This window comes from Grampus griseus, assembly GCF_964374135.1.
Source record: "Grampus griseus genome assembly, chromosome: 14".
In the NCBI taxonomy this organism is placed as follows: Eukaryota; Metazoa; Chordata; class Mammalia; order Artiodactyla; family Delphinidae; genus Grampus; species Grampus griseus.
This window is the reverse complement of record NC_139008.1, coordinates 45,336,586-45,356,915: the sequence shown is the minus strand read 5'-3', so window position 1 is coordinate 45,356,915 and position 20,330 is coordinate 45,336,586.

Here is a 20,330-nt window from a genome sequence, read left to right as displayed (position 1 = left end):
CCCATCTTGGCTATTGTAAACAGTGTTGCTCCATCTGCCTTTTTTTTTTTTTTTTTTTTTTGCGGTACGCGGGCCTCTCACTGTTGTGGCCTCTCCCACTGTAGAGCACAGGCTCCGGACGCGCAGGCTCAGCGGCCATGGCTCACGGGCCCAGCCGCTCCGCGGCATGTGGGATCTTCCCGGAGCGGGGCACGAACCCGTGTCCCCTGCATCGGCAGGCGGACTCTCAACCACTGCGTCACCAGGGAAGACCTCCATCTGCATTTTTAACCTCACAGGTGGTTTCCGAATATATCTCTTGCATGTCTAATCCTGTCTTTCTTGGAGAACCCAAACTAACGCAGCTTCCTTCCTTTCCTTGTCTCGCTCCTCCCCTCCCCTATCGAGGCTTCCTGGGATCACCTTCCAAGCGAATACTGACACCTGGGGGTTGGCTTCTGTTGGGGCCCCAACCTGTATCACACTGCATCAGTGTTCTTCTTATATTGTGTTTACCAGGCAAGCCCAGGCTGACCAATAATTCAATCTCCTACACTTCAGATGCCCATCCCAGACTTCCTTGGGAAAACCCACATTTTGATGGCCTTGATGAGGTAAATATAATGACAGCAGTCTGAGTTGTAGTATTGTGGTGTTTCAGTGTCAGGGGTTCTCACAAACCTATTAAATCAATTGTAGCCCTACTGCCACCTTCTCACTGAACTGAGTATCTAAAATCAGTATCAGTAGCTTGCAAATTACTCTTCTCTGTGTTACTTTATGTAGATTGAATAACAAGAATCCATTGTCAGTATTTGCCCTGCATGAAACTCATCAGCATGGAGCAGAGAAGCAGAAAATATTCCATACAGAACAGACCCATAGATAAGCAGACTGTGAACTTAGTCTTTCAAGAAACTCGTGATTATTTTTCCCCTTTTAATGGTTCATAGAACGCTAGCTTAATTGCAGATGCTATATAAACTGGCTACAAAAGCTACTAGTCTAACTGCATTATGTTATTTCCTGTTGACTTATTTTTAAGCTTTCTTTCTCTCAATACTACACCTGTTTGGTACACAAAAACCCAAGTGTTCTGAATAAACTGAAAGATAGCCAGCAGGAACATAAATCTTGCATGATATATAACTTTCTAAATAAAAAAGGAGCTGGAATTCATGACAAAATGAATTAGATATCAAAATATTATCTGATGTCAAATCTGTAATTTTTGGAGGTATTGTTAATTCTCAAGCAGTTATCGTCCTAATTCAGAGAAGTCAATAGAGCTTTTTTTTTTTCTTATGTGAGAACCAGATATTTACCTTTGTGGCTGTGTGGGAAATACAAGTCTTAAGATGGCTAGTTTTTTCTCTGTGAGTTGGCGGGATAGTTCAACCAACCAGCTTCTTGGCAAAGTGGCTGGTGTGCTTAAGAACCAGAAATACTCCATTAGTATTTGTTGGTAGTGTGTGTGTGTGTCTGTGTGTGTGTCTGTGTGTGTGTTTGGGGGCATTGGTCTTGCTCCAATGTTTGTCAAAATGGCTATGGGCTAGAGAATTACAGTACATTCCTGAAACACTCCCTCGTCAATTTATTCTTTCATTCATTGCTGGGTGGACATACTTACCACCTTTAACATCCTTTCTTCCAGTCCCCATTTCCTCTGTCATGACCTAACCGTAATATTCCACGCTGGTTTCAACTTCCTAAAGAAAGTGTCTTTCTGTGGCTAGAACAACTGGGTGAAAGGCTAAAGGCTGAGGGGACCTTTTATCCTCCAAAGCCACAGGTCTAGCTGGGCTGGGAGAAGTTGCAGAATAAGTGTTGGAATGTTCGTAAATATAAATAAATATATTGCTCCATAAGAACATTTTAACAGAGGTTATCACTGAAAAGCAATCCTACCATGATTTTTTTTTAATCTGTGGAAAGTTAGATTGGAAGGTGTTGTAGAGTCGTTAAGTCCTGTTTTTATCTTGTGAGAAAACTTAGGAGCTGTTGGAGTTTGGGAGGAAGGAAAACTTTCCTCTACCCTCTTAGGGTTAGTACCAGAAGCCTGCAAATTAAACCGACGGAAGACAGGTTAACAAAGAAAACATACAATTTTAAAGTTGAAGGGGTTCCCTGGTGGCACAGTAGTTAAGAATCTGCCTGCCAATGCAGGGGACATGTGTTCGAGCCCTGGTCCAGGAAGATCCCACATGCCGTGGAGCAACTAAGCCAGTGAGCCACAACTACTGAGCCTGCACTCTAGGGCCCACGAGCCACAACTACTGGGACCACATGCCACAACTACTGAGCCCACGTGCCACAACTACGGAAGCCCTCACGCCTAGAGCCTGTGCTCTGCAACAAGAGAAGCCACCGCAATGAGAAGCCCATGCACCGCAACAAAGAGTAGCCCCTGCTCGCCACAACTAGAGAAAGCCCGGGCACAGTAACGAAGACCCAACGCATCCAAAAATAAATAAAGAAATAAATTTATTTTTTTTTAAATGACGTTAATATTTTTTACGTGCATGGAAGATTCACAGAAAAGAAGTAAAAACTCACAGAAGAAGTTAAACTGGGGGTGGGGCTGCTTATATACCATTTAAACAAAGGGTAATAAACTGTGGAGAAGCAACTAGGAAAAGGAAAGGGGGTTTGGGCTCTTAGGGGTGATAAATTGTGGGAATATGACTATGAAATATATAAGGAAATCTATTGGAAGAGAAGCGTTATTTTAGTAAAGTCTGTTTATGCAGATTCATCTCAGTGTGACTACTCCCCCACCCCATCTCCAGAGATAAGAGTCAGTCTCTTTGTCCTGGTACAGGGGGACACCTTCCTCAAAGAAAACTTAATGCCCTGCTTTTTGGCAGATAAGGAGTGGGTGGAGAACTTTAACCACATCAGTTGCCTTCAGCTCAAAATAACCCTTATGCCAAAGTGGCATATTTGGGGGTGGCATATTCTGATCCCCTTCAGGTTCTAAGACGATCCAAGAGAAATGAATTATATAGCAGGTAATCCTGACACATAGAACATCTGGTTCAAACCTTGGAATGAAGGAGCAGAGGGGAAGCTCATCCACCTTGAGAGTCCAGGAAATGAAAAGCAGAGATGAATTAGGGATTTCTTCATTGTATTCCACAGAAGAGAAATCAGAAACTCCAAATGTCAAGGTTAAAAGGAAAGGAAGAAAGACTTTCCTTCAACTTGCCAACTTTGAAGATGAAGCAATGGGAGTCTAGAGCCATTAAGTGATCTGTTCACAGTGACCTAGACACATAGAACAACTGATTGTAATGTTAGAACCCAGTAACCACATGTACCAGTGAGGGAGCTTCTAGCTGCAAGAAACACAAAATCTCAATTCAAAATGGCTTGAGGGCTTCCCTGGTGGCGCAGTGGTTGAGAGTCCGCCTGCCGATGCAGGGGACACGGGTTCATGCCCCGGTCCGGGAAGATCCCACATGCCGCGGAGTGGCTGGGCCCCTGAGCCATGGCCACTGAGCCTGCGTGTCCGGAGCCTGTGCTCCGCAACGGGAGAGGCCACGACAGTGAGAGGCCCGTGTACCGCAGGAAAAAAAAATGGCTTGAGCAGTGAGGGGATCATTACCTCTCACAAGGAGTGTTGCCAGAGAGCGGCACCAAGGTTGACTAATTCAGTGGTTCCACGAGGTCATCAAGGATCAGATTCCACCCTATTTCAGATCTTCAGGTTTTCCTTTTCGGTTCCCAAATGGCTCCCCAGTGCCACGCCTTACTTGCACTTAACTGTTCAATGGAAAGAAATGAGGCTATTTACTCTGAGGCTATTTCCTTTTGTCATTAGGAATCCTTCCCAAATGACTTCTCTTAGACCTCACATTTTATTAGCCAGGATTACTTAAATCACACATTTTATTAGCTGGGACTACTTAAATCACTGTCAAGGAGATTCCCCTCCTTCCAGACTCCCTGGGGCCAGAGACAATGTCATCAGAGGAGGGTAAATACAGGAATAGATTCAGGAATCTTGCTTCAAGGAAGAAAGAGAGGGAAAAGAAGGAATTAGATAAAGAACCAACACCTGGGTCTGGAACCCAGCACCCAGGAAACTTCATGACCCAAACAAAGTTTACTCTAGAATTTGGGGACACGTCCAGTAAAGGTCACTGGACGTTCAGAACAATGTTTTTGGATGATGAAGCTGAAATGCTTCTCAAATTACTAAAAGGGCTCAAGGCTGTCACCTAGAATCTCATCAAGAATATATTACCTGGGCTTCCCTGGTGGCACAGCGGTTGAGAGTCTGCCTGCCGATGCAGGGGACACGGGTTCGTGCCCCGGTTCGGGAAGATCCCACATGCCACGGAGCGGCTGGGCCCGTGAGCCATGGCCGCTGAGCCTGCACGTTGCATCCGGAGCCTGTGCTCCGCAACGGGAGAGGCCATAGCAGTGAGAGGCCCGTGTACCGCAAAAAAAAAAAAATCACTTAACACTTAATTAATTTGAGATAAACTACATTCTTGGAGACTGTAGCAAGTCCATGCCCAGGGGCTGTTAGTGGCTGATAATAATGCGATGGAAAATGAGAGAGCTGAAATGCTTCCAGTTTCCACCCATATGAAGGACAGGGTGCCTGCCTTATCTAGTCCCACTTTTGTCCTTTTGTGGCAGAGTAAATCTGCTAGATTCTGCCATGTGCAGGATAAATGATCACACAAGACCTCCCATGTCCCTTTGCTCTGACACTCTGCCTTCTCATAAACCCTGCAGGCAGCCTTCTAATGATTGCGTTAGCTTTCCAACTACCTTCATCCTGGGAAAAAGACATCTTGGATGGCGAACCTGTATGCTCTGAATACTGAAAAGGCATCTTCTCTACAGCAAATTAATAAACTGCATCATTCTGGCATACATTCTAATCTTTGATGGGTTGGGTTTGTGATCAGAGTGAAAAAATAAACCAGTCAATCCTGGATGTCCACAGATGCGGACTGGACCACAAGCGCATGTTGTCCATGTTGTAAGGCCAACTGGCCCAAGGCAGGGGAACACAATCAGATTCACAGGTTGCATCAGACCGAAATTCTCCGGACCACCCAGTTCCAGAAACTGCCCTGGAGACATTCCGGACCACCCAGTTCCAGGAACTGACCTGGGGACTTTGAACCCAGCCCAGCCTACCCGCCTTTCGAGGGGAGGGACTAACGGTCCCCCAGGATACCCGGAAAAGACCACCAAATAAGGAATACCCTGCGCCCTCCCAGATTCACCACACCCCTTTCCCTTCTTCCCCTATAAAATCTTGCCCAACCCTCGCCCGGGTGCGACTTCTCTGGCCCCCTTTCTCTCGGACCAGTGAACCTCGCCCGGGAGCGCTCCCTAATAAAGCTCACTTGAAACTTTCCTCTGTTTCGCGGTGCCGTTTGTTAAGATCCGACCTTACACATGTCAAGGGCAGACAGCTTGGGAGGTCCTGCTAGGGCAGCCAGCCTGCCAACCCACGAACCTAGCTTGCTCCCCTCTCTCTTCCTCTGTTGCTTGGTCATCACTGCACCTGGGACAGGGCTCTGCAAGCTGACATGTATCAAAACCGAGTTAGCTGGGCTTCCCTGGTGGCCCAGTGGTTGAGATTCCGCCTGCCAATGCAGGGGACACGGGTTCGAGCCCTGGTCTGGGAAGATCCCACATGCCGCGGAGCAACTAGGCCCGTGAGCCACAACTACTGAGCCTGCGCGTCTGGAGCCTGTGCTCCGCGACAAGAGAGGTCGCGATAGTGAGAGGCCCGCACACCGCGATGAAGAGTGGCCCCCGCTTGCCACAACTAGAGAAAGCCCTCGCACAGAAATGAAGACCCAACACAGCCAAAAATAAATAAATAAATAAAAAGGCCAAGCATTTGAAGCCCTTTAAACAAAAAAAAACAAAAAACCGAGTTAGCTCCTGGTGGGGAAGTTTCCTAATCCGCCCCCACTCCCAGCCATATCCCCTTTGTAGTCCGGCTGCCCCAGCTTCAGGCTCTCAGTTGCCCCGTCTTCACCGTGGGCTGTGCAGACTCAAAGACTGATGACTTCACTGGGCTGAGGGAAGCTCTGCAGAGCTCTGGCCTCCTGCAGGACATCAATTTGGCTCCCCCATTTCCCTTTAGTGGTAATTGAATGTCAGGATAACAGATGGAGGGTCGGGAGAATGAACCAGAGTTTTACTTTCAGGGCTTTGTGGAGGAAGGAAGGGTTAAGATTTCCAGATTTCAAGACTTTTCAAATTTTAAGTTATTGTGGTGTCCACTCTTAACAGTTTGGGAAGTAAAGAAAATGCAAGTAATCTTAATTTCTCAACTCTGGTTTCTAAAAATTCTCTTTATGGGACTTGACATACACCCATCCAAAGAGAGATCTCCAAGACAGACTGTAGGGAACCAGAAAGAATTCTGAGACAGTGGTTAAAGCAGCTTCTTAGACACTTATTCACCACTGGGAGTCTAAGTAAGTCATCTTGACTTGCCAACAAATACTAAAATGTCCTACCTACATTACCATATGGACTTTGGTTAATTTGATCTTTCATCTTCATCCCCCTCCAGGTAAATTATCTTTGCATCATGGGTGGAAATTAATGAAATGAACTAAAGAGAAGAGAGAATGACTGGGGGATGGTTGTGCTATTTTATCCTGTTATCAGGGAAGCCCTCTTGGAGGAGGTGATGTAGGGCAGAGACATGATGATGTCACCTGAACACTGGTGCACTGACCCAGCTCACACTGGCTCCTGAGAACAGATGGGGCACATCTCTTCAGTGACCTCACATTGGTAGCTTAAAATCAGCCACAGTGGGAGGATTTGCATACCAGAAATCAGCAAATGCTATGAATCAGGACATTTTTTTTTCAGATAGTCAGTCATTAAGTATTTATCAGCACTCAATTGCATGTAATATCCAGGGAAAGCATCTTCCTGGCAGAAAGAACATCCATAAGAAGGCCCTGGACTGGGAGAGTCCTTTATATGTTGAGACATATCAAGAAAACCAGCATTTCTAGAACAATGGTTCTCATCACCTGGGAAATTTTTAGAATTACAAATTCTTGGCCTCTACCTCAGAACGACTGGATCAGAAACTCTGGGGACAGATTCCAGAAATCTGTTTTTAAAAGCTCTCTAGGTCCCGCTACACAGGGACATTTGAGAACCACTGGTCTAGACTGAGCACCATTATCAGGTAGGAAGGTGGTAGGAAGGAAGGGTGGAGACAGGGGCTGGGATTTGGATGGGAGAGGCAGAAAGGATGAATAACAATGTGACGGGGATAAAATCTGAGATTAAAGCTGACATAACTGGTTGACTGTATTAGAATTCTTTTTTTAAAATTTATTTAATTTATTCATTTATTTTTGGCTATGTTGGGTCTTCGTTGCTGCACACTGGCTTTCTCTAGTTGTGGCTAGTGGGGACTACTCTTCGTGGTGGTGCACAGGCTTTTCATTGTGATGGCTTCTCTTGTTGTGGATCACGGGCTCTAGGCGTGTGGGCTTCAGTAGTTGTGGCTCACGGGCTCAGTAGTTGTGGCTCGCAGGCTCTAGAGCACAGACTCAGTAGTTGTGGCGCACGGGCTTAGTTGCTCTGCCCGGATCAGGGCTTGAACCCGTGTCCCCTGCATTGGCAGGTGGATTCTTAACTACTGCACCACCAGGGAAGCCCTGCATTAGAATTCTTGAATTTATAAATGATAGTCCTCCTACTCCAAGAAGCTTCTATGAAAAAGAATTTGTTGACTCAAGTAACAGAGAAGTCAGATGGCAGGCATTGTTGGATTCAGGAACTCAAATAACATCATCATGGCTCATCTCTCCCTTTCCTCATGGCCCATTTCCCCCCTCCTCTATGACATAATTCTCAGTTTGGCCATCTCGTCTTCAAGCTTACATCCTTTCTTTTTCTTTTTTTTTAAATTAATTAATTAATTTTTTGTCTGCGTTGGGTCTTCGTTGCTGTGAGCAGGCTTTCTCTAGTTGTGGCGAGCGGGGGCTACTCTTCGTTGCAGTGCATGGGCTTCTCATTGTGGTGGCTTCTCTTGTTGCGGAGCACGGGCTCTAGGCACGTGGGCTTCAGTAGTTGTGGCACACAGGCTCAGTAGCTGTGGTGCACGGGCTTAGTACCTCCACGGCATGTGAGATCTTCCCGAACCAGGGCTCAAACCCGTGTCCCCTGCATCGGCAGGCGGATTCTTAACCACTGCGCCACCAGGAAGTCCCAAGCTTATATCCTTTTTACAGCTAGCAATACCATAAGGAAGATGGTTTCTCTTTTCCAAGTGGTCCAAGAGGAGTCCCAGAATTAAGTGAATGGCTCACTTTGGATCCTGTTCCCATTGCTGGACCAAGTTTGAAGGAAATCAAAATATGTCACCCCCAAATATGCCTCTTTGGTATAAAAATTATTTTCACCTGAAAGCAATTAAGAAACAGTAACTGCAGAAAAATCTCCTCCTTTCTGCCTAAAAGCAGGAAATCAATTCTCCTTTTACTGGAGATAGACTCTTATCAGCCCAGAGATGGCAACAGCGGAATCTGCAAACAAATGTTGTTAAACTTACCTAGTTACTTCTTCACCATTTACTAACCCCAGCCCAAACCCCTGTAACTTATCAATTCTTCACCAATGTATTGTTTCTTTGTCTAAAAGACTTAAAAGCTGCCTGTTCTGTTCAGTTCTTCAGGTCTTCCTTCACTTGTGAAGGCTCTCATGCACATATAAAAATTAAAATCCCATTAACCATGGAAAGGAACAAACATTTTAAGTCAAATCTCTGTCCCAGGGTCTGCTCCTGGGAGAAACCAAATGAGGCACAGGGCTAAGGGGTTATGACTATGTGTTTGGGTCGCTGATGTTCAGGAACTTAACAGTTGGGGAAGCTAAGACCTTCACACACGTTTTGAGAATGCAAGGTTGATAAGGTTAAATGCCTACAAAAAAGTGTGTATAGCAGATATTTGGAGGGAAAACCAAGAAGTCAGAATTTCACAAAGTGTGCTGAGGCTCAAGGGCAGATTCCCAGTTCCCTCTGTGTCTGTAGAGTTGCCACGTCAGACAGCGTCTCTGAAAAGGAGAAGCTGTGGGGGGGAACCTGGTGGGTGTCAGCCCAAGAAATAGGGGTAGTTCATCTTGCATATCTTTTAGTGACCTTCCGGAATGACAGCCAAGCCACCAACGCTTCCCTGTTTGTAAATGATAGAGATCTCATTTCTGGGGACATCGGGATTGATGCGGCAGCCACAGTGCCATTAGACCTGGAAGATGCTCTGTTCTCATTACTGTCTCTTGGCAACATAGCACCAGATGCTGCCGTGAATATTAATGATCCTCATTCACATAACATTTAGCGCCTTCCTCCAGCTCCTCCAGGCTGCACTGGGGGACCACTGCTATCTGCTTCTGAGATCTCCGTCTCAACAAATCTTTTCTTCTTCTCCTCTCGTTTGAGAAAAGAATTATTAATGAGATTTTTATCTAAGGAGAGGGTTTTTACTTCTCTATGGAGACGCTCACTTTCCAAGCCAGATCCCATTTTCTAAGAAAGATAACGGCAGTCCCATTCTGCTGAAGCTTGTCTGTGATGGTTTTCATTGACTTTATCTGCTGGTTGGAATATGTAATTTGTCTAATATCTTTGCTTCCTCGTGTGCAGGGTTTAAAAATAAATGTGGAATTGGACAAAAGGGGAAATCAAATAGTACTAAAATCTCAATGGGTCTCTTTTTATAAAATTTATTTATTTATTTATGGCTGTGTTGGGTCTTCTTTGCTGCATGCTTTCTCTAGTTGCGGCGAGTGGGGGCTACTCTTCATTATGGTGTGCGGGCTTCCCATTGTGGTGGCTTCTCTTGTTGCGGAGCATGGGCTCTAGGCACGTGGGCTTCAGTAGTTGTGGCACACGGGCTCAGTAGTTGTGGCTCACGGGCTTAGTTGCTCCATGGCACGTGGGATCTTCCCGGACCAGGGCTCGAACCCATGTCCCTTGCATTGGCAGGCAGATTCTTAACCACTGCGCCACCAGGGAAGTCCTCAATGGGTTTCTTAGTTTTTATCAGCTTCCAACAACTTCAGGGCTGGAGTGATGTGTGTAATAGTGGTCACTCCAGGCTTGTCTGCCTGCTGTCCTTTGGCTTCTCGTGCTAAGGGGCCTACCTTTGACAGCAAGGAATTTCTCCAAGCTGGGCTGCCTAGTTCCTTTAGCTCTTTGCTTTGTTTCTTTAGACCTCTAAAATATTGGCCAGAGGTTGTTCTTGAGAGTAATTCAAGGCATCGCAGAGAGTAGAATCTTTCCCTTTCCTTTCCTTTTCCCTTCCTTGCCCTAATATTCAGCGAGAGGTATAATGAGTGGTTTCAGAACACAAACTTTAGAGGGATCCAGGACAATGTATGGCTCAGTGATTTCCTATTTGTGGATTCCAGGGCTTGTTGCTCAGTCTCACTTCTCCTCAGTTTCATATCTGTAAAATGTAGCCAAAGGCACCCAACTCCCCCATTTGTCGATAAGTTAAATGACATCAGATATGTGAAATGCTTAGCGCAGTGTCTGGCACATAGTAAGGACTCAATAAATGGTAGCCTGGAATTGTTCAATTGTGTAATCAGTGGCCTCCAATGACACATGCCTCCTCCACACTCCTCACTCATGAGAGTCTAGAGTTGGCTGTGTGACTTGCCTTCACCAATGGGACATCAGCAAATGTGACTGAAGGAGAGGCTTGGTAAGTGCTTGTGCACTGGGGCTTTCCCTCTGGGAAAGCTGCCCCCACCATATGAGGAAGCCTAGTCTAACCCACTGGAGGAGGAGGGGCCACATGGAGAGAGAGACTCTGCGAACCCTGAAGTTGAATGCAGCTGCCCAAGAGAGACCAGCTTCAGGGCAGGAAAACTGTAAGGCTAACCATGGAATTTTGAGAAAAAATTTTTTTACTTAAGTTACTAAGCTTTGGAGTCGTTTGTTATGCAGCAAAGGCTAACTGATATACCTAAAGGCAGCTGCTTTCATAACTGCTGTCTTATTTAAATCACACAATAATCCTGTGAGGTGGATGATGTTATTTTCCACTTTACTGATGATGAAGTGGAGGCTCAAGGCTCAGGTACGTGTCTCCTTGGTTGTCCAGATCCTTCAGGTAGTTGCTGAGGAAGAAGTGCAAGGTACAGGGCAGATTTACTTATTTATTACTTATTTACTTATTGAAGTATAGCTGTTTCACAATGCTGTGTTAGTTTCAGGTATACAGAAAAGTGATTCAGTAATATATATATATATTCTTTTTCAGATTCTTTTCCATTATAAGTTGTTACAAGATACTGAATATAGTTCCCTGCACTATACAGTAGGTCCTTTTTGTTTATCTATTTTATATATAGTAGTGTACATCTGTTAATCCCAAACTCCTAATTTACTGCCCCCCTTCCCCTTTGGTAACAATAAGTTTGTTTCTATGTCTGTGAGTCTGTTTCTGTTTTGTAAATAAGTTCATTTGTATCATTTTTTTAGATTTCACACATAAGTGATATCATAGGATATTTGTCTTTCTCTGTCTGACTTACTTCACTTAGTCAGAAATCTCCAAGTCCATCCATGTTGCTGCAGTTGGCATTATTTCATTCTTTTTTATGGCTGAGTAACATTCCATTGTGTGTGTATACACCCCACATCTTCTTTATCAATTCATCTGTCACTGGACACTTAAGTGGCTTCCATGCCTTGGCTATTGTAAATAGTGCTGCTATGAACATGAGGTGGATGTATCTTTTCTAATTAGAGTTTTCATCTTTTCTGGATATAAGCACAGGGCATATTTAAATGCTGTTCTTAGATGAAACAAAATCTTTTCACTCAGGTAGGATCCTATGTGGGATCTCTTGGTATTTGATAGCTGTTCTAAAATACAGTTAAGGAAGCATGATTGAGCTGAAGAAATGAGCTTACAAACTAACCCTGCTGTACTCTCCCGCCTTAGCAAAAGAGGCTGGCAACAGTTTCTCATCTGACATTGCTGATCACCATTGATGACTTTGCAGATGCACTGGTGTCACTTTCCAGGCCAACAGAGGAATGGAAGATTCTGGTGGCCACTGGTCCTAAGAGCTTAGATGCAAGGTGATCTTTCTGATGGCCTCTCAACCCTGATTCTGGGCTGACTTTGTCTTTCAGTGGAATAAGTTACTGCATACCCCAAATGGCCCCCAATTTCCATCATCAGAAACACATTTCTTTGGTTAAACTTTGTAGTCTCTAAAAACCTCCTAGAAATTTCAAATCTCCCCCAAAGGACAACACATCAAACCAGTTAATTCCTTACTGTGGAGCAGGACATAGAGTAGATTTATATTCGTTGGTGGTCAGTGTTGATGCATTGGTCTAGAGCAGCACTGTCCAAGAGAAATAATGTGAACCACAGATGTAATTTTTAATTTTCTAGTATCTACATTGAAAAGTATAAAGAAACCGATGGAAGTAATTCAAAAATTTTTTATCTAACCCAATTCCAAACTCTTTTTATTTCAATATGTGGTCAGTATTTTAAAAATTATTAATGAGATACTTCCTTTACATTATTTTTCTTACCAAGTCTTCAAAATCTTGGGTGTGTTTTGGATTTATAGCAGATCTCAATTCCAACTCACTACATCCCCCGTGTTCAGTAGCCACATAGGGCGGGTGGCTTCCATGTTGACATCACGGACCTAAAGACTCAGTTTACTGGATTGTAAAGTGGGGACAGTAAGCTGCCCTCATGATGTGCTGTGCAGATTAAATAAGATCATATGTGAGAGTTCTATGTCATTCCTGCAGGACCTCACAGGGTGGCCCTTCACGCAGTTTTAAGCTTTAACAACCTCGGAAGTATCAACGTTACAACCTACAAAAATCATCCTGTGGAAGTTTGATTGTTTACATTTATTTGACACATTTACTTTCACAAATTTTAAACAATACATTTTAAATTTAATATTTTTATGCCACCTTTTCTGGGTGACGTTTTCTCAGGCTGGTGGCTGTGTCATCACCTGATGTAGTCCCATTAGACTGTTTCTTGCGGGAGTCACGTCAAAACTATCATGTATGGGCTTCCCTGGTGGCGCAGTGGTTGAGAGTCCGCCTGCTGATGCAGGACATAGAGGTTCGTGTCCTGGTCCGGGAAGATCCCACATGCCGCCGAGCGGCTGGGCCCGTGAGCCATGGCCGCTGGGCCTGCGTGTCTGGAGCCTGTGCTCCGCAACAGGAGAGACCACAACAGTGAGAGGCCCGTGTACCGCAAAAAAAAACAAAAAAAAAACTATCATGTATGAAATGAAGCCTCAGTTACCGGATGATGACTGAACAGCCGCTGATGGAAGTTTACAACGTTTGAAAATTAACTAGAGCGACACATAGCACAGGATGGTGGGGAAGTTGAATTTAATAGGAACATACGACTATTGTAAAATTTTAATAATTAATCTTTCAGATGCTATTTGTTGTAGGTTTATAGCGTTTACACTTCCCATGTAATTAAAGCTTAAATTGGCACTAGCCTTCTGAACACCCTGTATTTATGTTACTTGCCAAAAAGGTGATCAGAATTGTTTCTCCCAGTCAATCCTAGCCTGTCTCCACAGAATTATCCCCCAAAGGACTGTGCTGCAGAGGCTGCTTTGCTAACTCTGAGGGTCAAGAAATCTGTGGTGATGGACAGTTCTTACATGGCCTGGAAAATTCCTCACTCCAATTTGTCTGTGAGAATTAAGACCTACCGACCTCAGCGATCAGGCAGCCATTTTCCCTGCACTGTGGGACAGCTGGGCTGCTTTGCATTTTTCTGGAGGCATTGAGGGGAAGGACACTGCAACCATGCACAGAGGTCCTAGGTATTATATATAAACTGCCATATCTTGGAGAAGCACAGTAGTGGAATTGGTAATAGTGAAAAACCCACCAGGAAAGCCTAAACAACTTGTTTTCAAAATCAGAAGAATTCATGCTTTTTGAAGGCTATGGCTAAGATTTTCATTAATCCATCCGTCCACCTCTGTGTTTATTAAGAAAAAGTGTCCCTTCCTCTGGGACAGAAATAGCCCTGCCCTGGAGCACATGGCTTTGTGAGTGGAGTATCGCTGGATTTCAATTCAACTACTTGATTGGGTGTCTTTGTAGACAACCTGTGCAACTGTACATGATGGCCCTGGTTACTATCTGTTCACATTGCCTCTCAAGACTGAAATGGTACAACAAGTGGGGCAGCAATCTAGCTGGCTCACAGACCAGTTTGAATAGGCTATGCTCCATTGTTGGGCTACGGTCCATTACCCCACCTTTAAAAATTAATCACATAGAATACTCACCTTGTCCTTTTAAGGACAAGAAAGAAAAAAAAAAGAATCTAAAAGTCCTTAAGGTTATTTATAAACAATGGAACTCAACTTCTATCCTAAAAGACCACTAAAAGACATTTCACTTCATTAATATTTTATGCCTTTTCCTTAGAACAATTGAATATATCACATATCACAAGACCAAATTACATTTATTCCCAATAATTTAAAACTGGAATTTGAGCCAGGAGAACCCAGAAAGGAAGGAATGCTTTTTTACCACTGTCTAAATGAGTCGTACTGTTCCTGAGTAAAGCCATGGCCCTTCAGACCAAAAGATTACACACAATTACCCAACAAATGAAGAAATAACACTGATATCATGTCTAGTTCATTTTCTCTGGCTTTGATTAGAGATTAAACAATTCCCAAAGAATGGTAAAAACAAGAGAAAATATATATTCCCCATGTGTTGGAGTAGATGGCATAAGGAAACTCAGTGAACTGTTGATAAAAATACATACCCATAGAATTGACACTTATTGGTGTAAAGAGAATTTTGAAAATCTAATTGGCCTTGATGATGGACAGACAATCATTTAGCTTTATTATTCTAAATAAGATGGAAAAAGAACTTGTTCCCCAGTTTCAAACAGAATTTTAGCACTACCCAGACACTTCCTATAATTGCACCATTACTTTTGGTGAAAATGACAGGTCAGGAAATCTTCATTTTCTTATGCCATTTCTGGACTGGTGAACACTGCCTTTCCTCTCTCCCTGTCACATACATACACAAATACACCTGCTTCAGTCTGCCATAATTCAATGTAATGGTTAATTCCTTTCAACCTAATTCTCTCCTTCACATCCTATGGTTATAATCTGAACTCATCCAGAGAAATGGGGAAAGACAAACTGCCTTTTCTTTCAACTTTGCTCTCAGGATTTCAGAAAACCTCTAATTTCAGCTGCTGTATGCAGCAGACACTGTTGGTCTCCTGCCCATCTCCTATTGCACTCACCATCCCAATACTTGTTGAGAGCATTCTTCTGCAAGATTGCTACTCTCTACTTGATGGCTTTCTCTCAGCCTATGTCTGGACCAAGCCAGAAATGCCAAAGAGTTAATGCCATCAAGAGCCTCACTTTGTCAGTGATGGATGGAAGCTGGAGGATAAATGCCCCAGCTCCCTCATCCCTTGAATGGGACAAGGTGTGCCCCAGATTGTTTTCTCATCTGGGGGCCTGCAGACAAGGGTCACTGGAAAAATACAGGATGTCCAGTTAAATCTGAATTTCAGTTAAGCAAGGAATAATTTTTCAGTTAAGTCTATCCTAAATATTGCATGCAACATTCTTGAACCAAAAAAAAATTATTTGTTTTTTGTCAGACATTCAAATTTAATGAAGTATTTTTATTTACAAAATTTGGCAACTCCACCCAGAGAAATTGAATCCCAGTTGCCCACATGGTCACCTGTTGATACTGCAGAAGGTTTTGGCCTCCTTCCCTGTATCATTTCACCTTTCTCCTACCAATGCTTCCTGGGACTCCCTCCCACCTTCAGTTTCCCTAGAAGGAGAGTGTGAGAAAGGGGTGTTTACACAAGTGTTTTATTGAGGGAGTGCTCCTAGGAGAAACCTGAAAGTGTATAGTGAAGCAGGATAGGGGAGGGGAAGGGGCTGAGCAAGGGTGTGGTTTTAGGAGGAGTCTGTCTTCAGCCAGATTCCATGGGGTGCTCCAGAGAGCATGACTGATACCACAGGGTTATCGTACCTTGAGTTACAAGAGACTGACTTTTGCCACCTCCCCATCCCCACCCCACCCCCCACTATTCAGCTGTTGGCTGTTTACCCAGATGAATGCAAGGTAAAAAGGTATAGGCAGATACCAACAACATCTACAACACCTCCCAGACAGCTTGCCCTCACATCTTTGTCTCAGGGTTAATTTCTGGGCAAACTGATCGTAGAACACTAACTATTAGTACAATCCTTGATGGTTCCTATTCCTCAAGGATAATCATTTTCCTAAAGACTAAATTCTGTAACTCCCTTGAGGGCTGGAACTGCAACTTATTTGCAACACTTCACACATAATACATGGTCAATAAATATTTGTTGAATTGAATTGTACATGTAAGCATAACGGATGTATCAGTAATATAACTATTAATAAAAATCATACTTCTGTTTAGTGTCTACTACTATAAACTAAACTAGGCACTCTTAGGTTACTCACTCTTAACAACAAAAAAAAACCCAAAAAACAAAAAAAGCATTGCAATCATGTCTCAAAAATACTCTGGAACCTCAGCCTTGTTAGATCTTTAGTGAATTAATAAAATATGGGGGGCTTTCCTGGTGGCGCAGTGGTTGAGAGTCCGCCTGCCGATGCAGGGGACAGGGGTTCGTGCCCCGGTCTGGGAAGATCCCACATGCCGTGGAGCGGCTGGGCCCGTGAGCCATGGACGCTGAGCCTGCGTGTCCGGAGCCTGTGCTCCGCAACGGGAGAGGCCACAACAGTGAGAGACCCGCGTACCGCAAAAAAAATAATAATAAAATAAAATAAAATATGGGAACTCAGAGTCTTGCTAAATGTTGTTGAAGCACAGATGAAGCAGCTTAGAGATGGGAGTTGAGGGATGATAAAAGATCTGCCTTCCCAAAACATTTCCTCTGGTGAGCTCTCCTTTTTGTGTAGGCCACCAACTATGTCAAGGACATGTACAGCATTGCCAGAGCCCTTGATGAGAACCAGAAGGCCCACTAGTCAAAGGACTAGAAGGCCCACTAGTCAAGGCCCACTTGTCATTGTCTAGATCTCAAGACACTGCCTCACCCAAAGAAGCCACTCAGCCCTACTGACACTGCTTGGTGGGCACTGAACCTTCAGGAGATGGGTGCTGGGGAAGGAGGAACAACAGATGGGACACTGAAGCATTATATGTTAATGCAATCAGTTTGGACGGGACAATGCAACTTAGCTCTTATAGTGCAGTGGCAGTGGCCCTGGGACACGGGACACACTAGATTTGATGGACCTCAGTCAACACTGGATTGGGTCAGACACAAAAGAGAATGATCAGAACTCTAGGCATGGAGTCACAGCAGGAACAGAGATAACGTGCCATTGAGTCTTTAAGTGCCCTTGTTTGAAGACAGACTTTCTCCTAGAGGCAATTAGCCAACCATCTTGGGAAATGGAGAAATAGAGGTAGGTTTTCAGAAAATTATTTGTTTTTCAAAGGAAAATGTGCAGAATATTTGATATTGTGCAAGGTCAGGGGGTGTGTATATCTATGTAGCCAAACGCTGGGCAGTCAGAGGCAGTAGGCAAGCTTGGAGCTCGGGGGTGTGGGATGTGGTGGTGGAAGCGGGTGAGGATTAGACAAGTATGTAGGAGTGAAGTAGGAATAAGGAAGCATGAAAGAGAAAGCTAATGGTCAACCACGTTGGAAGGCTCTGGTGGTATCCAGGAAAACTAAGCATTTGAACACCCTATTATCCAGTGATTCCACTATATTGTATATGCCCAACAGAGAACTTACACATATTCAGCAAAAGTTAAATACAGAAATGATCAAGGCATCATTATCTGTGACAGCCCCAGACTGAAACAACCCAAAGTTTCATCAACAGTAGAATGGATAATTGTGGTATATTCACACAGTAGAATACTACTAGCTGATAGTATTATCCAATACTAGTAGTATTATCAAAATAATACCTCTAAAAATAGTAGTAATATCAAAAGAGATCTATGATTACAGGCAACAACATGGGTGACTCTCAAAAGCATAACGTTGAGTGAAAGAATCCAGGCATCGACAAGTACTTACTTTATGATTTCATTGCTATAAAGTACAAAAGCTCCAGTGAAACTAATTACACTGCTAAATGTCAGAAGAGTGGTGACTTTGCCTGGGGACAGGATAGTGACCGAAAGTGGGCATCAGGGGGCAGCCGATGGGGGGGAGTGGTGTTCTATTTCTTGACATGGGTTTGGTTACTTTGATAAGCTGGTAAGTTCAGTTTGTGAAAATGTGTGGAGTGGTATACTTAGGATTTACTCTGTATGTATATTATTCTTCAATAAAATATGAAATGTAATGTAAAAAAAGAAAATTATGGAAGGGAGAAGACAAAATTCACCTATGTCCTAACTTTGCCAAGTGGCAAACTCCACCCCACTCTGTCATTGTTTTCACCAGAACATGTGAAGGAGGGACAGTGTAGGTAGTTGAATAGTCCTTGGCTTTCAGAGTGTGAAGGGGCAGTGGTCAGCTCCTTCTAGCTCCCCTGGGAGCAGACAGCCCCACTATATCATTCCAAACAGGTCATCCTAGGGATGACCTAGGGATGACCTAGGGATGACATTTAGATGTCCTGCTGTTTGAGAGATAACCGTTGTTTGAGAACATGCGCAAACAGAAATGCAGATTCATAGGACACTTCCAGAGACACCAGCTCAGGGATTCCTAGATCTTTATGCTGCCATGAATGCAGTTCAGTTACACACTGATGGGTCTACTTTCCATCTCATCATTTTCTTCAGATTGTCTACTCCCTTGTCATGTCTGCTGGAACATGACCCAGTAAGGCTTCTTTGGCCTTAGTTCTATGATCTAAAATATGTGTTTCTCCAGGGTGATTAATTCAAATTCCCAAGAATCCCTAAGATGAGCTTTTTGTAGGTTGACGACAAACCCACGAACAGACGGACGTTGAATGAGGTGGCTTCTCCTCCATGCCTCAGCTGGGGTGCTGGAGAGTCAGGGTCACATGATAGAAATCATTTGGCCATTTTAGCATCACGGGACTCTGGGCAGTTTCTTCTAGAAGAGGGTGGTCTTCCCGGGATTCAGACCTGAAACTCCTCTACCCTCCTTTCTTCTTGAGTCTCCAAAGTCAAATTCTCAAAGCAATCGTGTACAATAAATTTTCTTTTTGCCTGTCTGGTCTGAGTCTTGGCTTACTTCTGACCTATGTATAGTCAACTGTCAAGTTTTCATATGACAGTGATAAGAAGAGCTCCCCAAATTCTCAGAATATCCTGAACTTTCATGTGGGGCATGAGTTTCCACGTCCCTTTCATCCCAATCATTCACCAGGTCTGTTCGGCAGTGGCAACAATGGTGGGTTCGTGGTTCAGCTCCTTCTATTTCCCCTGCCACCTACCTTCTGGCAGCAATGTTAGCGAGCAGTGAAGTGGTCGGAAAGTGGTGGAGTGGAGGCCGGAGCCAGGGTGCTGAATAATGAGCTTTTGAGTAGCAGGACTTGATTGAGCCAGGGGATTTCTGAGGAGACTGGAAGGGGAGGATGGGCCCCTCTTGGCTGGGAGAGCGGATGCCCATCTGTGGGGAAGCGTCATGGGATCCACTGGCCTTGGCAGGGTTATAAAGGCTCCAGTTTCACTTGAATAAACTCTTCTTGAACACCATCTCCAGTGTATTTCCACAAATCTGTTTTCTCAGAGTGTTCAGAATTCATTCTTTTTTGGTTCTCCTGCTGCGCAAAGCAAGTAGAAACCCAAGGGATCCAGCCTCTCAATGTAAGATAAACACAATTCTTTCTGGACCAGCTGAGCCAGAAGAAAATGAGGCCAGAAAATGAATAAGACGCAAGGTTAAGGCCAGCCAAATTGTTCTCGTCCTTTTCTCACACGCCTCTCTCTGCCTGGCGAGTGAATAGAGGGACACATCACATCCTCTTTCCCCAGCTGCCAACAGCTAGTCCATGTGCTCTTACGTATGATGCACTTTCTTATAGTTTTGCTTTCAAAGGCTTTTCTGTCCCAAATCATCATCCCTTCCCCTTCCCCTACACACCTTCAGCCTTTCTCCACCTGCCCCATCCCCTCTAATCTCAATGATGATCTAATACACATTTGCACGCCAAGATGCCAACGGCTGATGATGTTATAAACAATTACTGCTTCAGGGTCACCTCCAGCATCCTGGCCACTGTCAGCTGCTATTAATGATGGGCCTTGACTTTCCAGCCCTATTCCGGACCACTCTAATAACTCAGATGTT